General features: G+C 38.0%; 1 protein-coding gene across 1 annotated transcript in view; it reads left to right on the top strand.

Annotated features, from left to right (window-relative positions):
• The window catches only part of LOC137620059 (uncharacterized), a 51124-nt gene that overhangs the window by 15821 nt on the left and 31029 nt on the right, over window positions 1-4274 (top strand). The gene's annotated exons all lie outside the window — the stretch shown is intronic.

The raw sequence follows: 4274 nt of genomic DNA, 5'->3' as shown, positions 1-4274 counted from the left end.
ACAGAGACAGAGATAGAGAGAGTGAATGAGAGAGAGAGAGAGAGAGAGAGAGAGAGAGAGAGAGAGAGAGAGAGAGAGAGAGAGAGAGAGAGAGAAAATTAGAGAGAAATGAGAAAGAAAAGAGAGAGATAGAGAAAGAGAGAGAGAAATGAGAAAGAAAAAAGAGAGAGAGCGAATGAGAGAGAAAATGAGAAAGAAAAAAGAGAGAGACAGAGAGAGAGAGAATGAGAGAGAAAATAAGAAAATGGAAAGAGAGAGATAGAGAGAAACTGAGAAAGAAAAACAGATAGAGAGAGAGAGAGAGAGAGAGAGGAGAGGAGAGAGAGAGAGAGAGAGAGAGAGAGCTCCTGAAGTAGTAATAATTAAGTCTGTGGGAAAGTTAGAAGCTGCGTGTTTGGTCGAGGTCCAGTATTCTCGACCCAACACAGAAGGCCAGTAACTAACGTGACCTTGTAGAGAGAGAGAGAGAGAGAGAGAGAGAGAGAGAGGGGGGGGGGGAACATGAACGTTAATACGGTAGATGACAGATGAACGTTTAGAAATAAATTATTTCATGCTTATGTTATAGTAATGTTACGACTTTAACGAGATTATGATGTCAAAATATAAATTATTACATACAAGCCAATATATATCATCTTCCTAGGTGAATAAAAGAAAATAATTATATTTGATAAATAGGGAGAATTTCAGTACAAATTCCAGGGTAGAATCCTTACTGTATGTGTATTGGCTACAGCTGGCATTGTATTCTACATTATACAACGTAGTTAAGATTCATTTCATCATTGTTGTAACAATGATATAATACTGATCTAGGCATCTTTGGTTTCTGCACTTAGAGACTTAAGGCGGGTTATACCATCGATTGGTGCGTCGAACGCAGCTCGAAAGGCAAGTGTTTTGAAGTGATGTTCGAACGTGTGAACGGGAAATTTGGATGTCGAACACGTTCGTTGAACAGTTTTGAAGCAAGTCTGTTCTCGCCTGACTTTTGTGAGCGGGGCTTCATTGTCCACAAACCTTATGCATTTGTGACTGACACCACCTCTTCGAACCGTTTAACAAGCAAAGTTCGACAGACCGTTTGACCGTGTAAACCCAGCTTTCATCCCAACTTTCCCTTGTTTCTAATTTCACTTCATTTGCAAATAAATCCTCCGAAAGCATAATTAAGAAACGTCTCTCGTGTGATTAAATCATTATATATAGGAAGGTATCATTAGATATTCGAAAGATGTTAGGACTCATGAGGACAACTGCTGAGTCGGCAATCGTCACCAGACGTTGAGAACGTCACTGGGGAATCGTGTGGGAGCACCAATTCAGCATCCCTGAATAGCCCCAGTGCTGGCGAGGGGGATTTGAAATCAAATTAGGTCGTATTAGCTTGATGCCATTCTTCACTGTCTCCAACTCGCTTTCGTCATTCAGATCGGCAGTTTTTTGCGCGTTTCTCTAAATTTCTTCTGGTGATAGGGCGGTTTAATTTGAGCTTTTCCACTGGTTAGTTTCCTCGTTGAAGCAGAGATGTAATTCCAGTTTCCTGGAATAAGACGTTTTCTAGTTTTCTGGTCAAGAAATAATTTGAGATTTTCCAATGGTTACTTTACGTATTGGAGCAGAGATGAAATTCCAGTTTTCTGGAATAGGACATTTTCTAGTCCACTATTAATTTGAGATTTTCCAATGGTTAGTTTCCTCATTGGTGCAGAGATGAAATTCCAGATTCCTGGAATAGGACGCTTTCTAATTTTCTGGCCAAGAATTAATTTCAGCTTTTCCACTTGCTACTTTACTTATTGGAGGCAGAGATGAAATTCCAGTTTTCTGGAATAAAAACGTTTTCTAGTTTTCTGGTCAAGAATTAATTTGAGCTTTTTCCACTGGTTAGTTTCCTCACTGGACCAGCGTTCAAATTCCAGATTCCTGGAATAGGACGTTTTCTAGTTTTCTGGTCAAGAATTAATTTGAGATTTTCCAATGCTTACTTTACTTATCGGAGCAGAGATAAAATTCCAGTTTCCTGGAATAGGACGCTTTCTAGTTTTCTGGTCAAGAATTAATTTGAGATTTTCCAATGGTTAGTTTCCTCATTGGAGCAGAGATGAAATTCCAGTTTCCTGGAATAGGACGCTTTCTAGTTTTCTGGTCAAGAATTTCTAAAGGATTTACTCTTATGTATTTTATCAGTTTTGTATTTATTAACGTATACTGCTGCGTGTGTTGCTTGTCGCATATGCAAAAACTACAAAAAATATCAAGTTTATCACAATATTTGGAAAAAAAATAATAAATGCAAAAATTTATCAGGCAGGAACATAATTATGACATGGAGCTAGAATCTTTTATTTTCTGTGACTATGTGTTTCCTTTTTTAACGTTCTAGGCTCAAACATGGTCTTTTTTTTCTTTTTTTTTTTTCTTTGGTATTTTCCCGGGTAAGGATAACTTGAAGTTCCGAAGCATCATATCAATACTCTTAGAAGGCATGAATCGACAAGACATACCTCATTTTGTCATAATTAAAGGCTAATAGGTTCAAAGGTTTAAAGGCCACTCATGAATGAAAGAAGCAAGGGACAGTGACATTGGCCTACCAAACACGACAATGCCTTAGAGACTAACCATATATACATATGATCTGCAGCCAAGCTAGTTCCAAGGAGGCCCCGGCAATGGTTGTTTCTGACTCAGCAGATAGACCTATAGGCTCCCCCAAACACCCACCCTTAGCTCAGAAGGATTTTAAGTTTGTAGCAACCAAAGGAATTACCTAGCTTGAGTGGGACTTGAAACACAGTCTGGCGATCACCAGTCAGGGACGTTATCACATAGGCCACCACAACCCTGAGGTGAGGAAATATATCATTGTAGATATATTGCCTAGTCCTATCAATATTCAGACAGCATTATACTCGTCCGGAAATGGACAACGTTGCTATGTCTTCAAAAGGTTTGATTAAAGTCCGTCAATAAGTTTTTGGAGAAAATTGTTAGCATACAGATTCATGCTATCTTATCAAGTCATCAAATGTTGCATATAGGTATTAATCTTTTTCCAAAGACGTTTGATTCTGTACCTCTTAACAACAATTATATATACAACAACAACAATGAAGCAGGACTGCAGGACAAAGGCCTCAGACATGTGCTTATTCATGTCTAGGGTTTGGCTAGTTTTCATCACCAAGCTGGCCAACTGTGGAATAATAATGGTGAGTGATTTTTGTCTCATCAATCAAAGCAAATCGTCCTAGTATGGGTGGCCCTAGTCCACAAACCCTTTTATTACATTAGGGTATCCCAACTCAGATATATATATATATATATATATATATATATATATATATATATATATATATATATATATATATATATATGTCCCATGTCCATGGATAACTAGACATCGGAACATGTTTTTTTTTTCACTTTATTACAAAAGGTTCGTGAGTACACTGTACAACCGACACTCTCTCAGGCAAGAGCCTTTTCTACTCGAGCGCACAAAGGCAACTAACTACCCCTCGCTATCAAAATGAAATCTTGCTACAACAACATGCTGAATTATAGGTTTTGTGGAATTCTCATGATTATAGAGTTCATTTACTTTGACGTACAACACATAATTTTCATACAAGAATTAGAATATATATATATATATATATATATATATATATATATATATATATATATATATATATATATGTGTGTGTGTGTGTGTGTGTGGTGTTTGTGTGTGTATTTATGTGTGTGTACTTCTGTGTATCTATACTTGAGATTATGAATTCCTACTACTGCTTACTTCTAGTTTTGGTAAATTTATATTTGCTATATTCCATACCTAGAATACTACTCACCTCTAGACAGTATTCCAAGTTAGCAACACAAGGAGCTTCCAAACTGGCAGAGCAAGAAACAGATGTTGTCAGGACCTAAGCGCGAAAATGCACACTCGCTTGTAAGCGCACTTGTGCGCATTCCCACCCTAAAAGCGCAGCGCACGCAAAGAGATCTCTGCAGAGGACGGTTCACTTCGAGTAACTTAATTACTTAATGAAGTTAAGAGGAGCCAGCAGGTCGGTGGGAAGCAAGGAATAATTTGCGCGACACCTAAATTAATTATATAAACTTGCCCTTTCGCTCTGGGAGTTGGTAAGGCTCGCTCGTTAGCCACCTTTGGAAAACCGCCAATAGACTCGTTTCAACAAACGCTTAAACTAGCCACTTAAAGACGAGAATAAACTCCGTCTGTAAATAAGGGGTTTTTGGCT

The sequence above is a fragment of the Palaemon carinicauda genome, chromosome 26, assembly GCF_036898095.1.
Source record: "Palaemon carinicauda isolate YSFRI2023 chromosome 26, ASM3689809v2, whole genome shotgun sequence".
NCBI lineage: Eukaryota > Metazoa > Arthropoda > Malacostraca > Decapoda > Palaemonidae > Palaemon > Palaemon carinicauda.
Note: the sequence above shows the minus strand (reverse complement) of the source record. Positions and strands in the feature narration are given on the sequence as shown.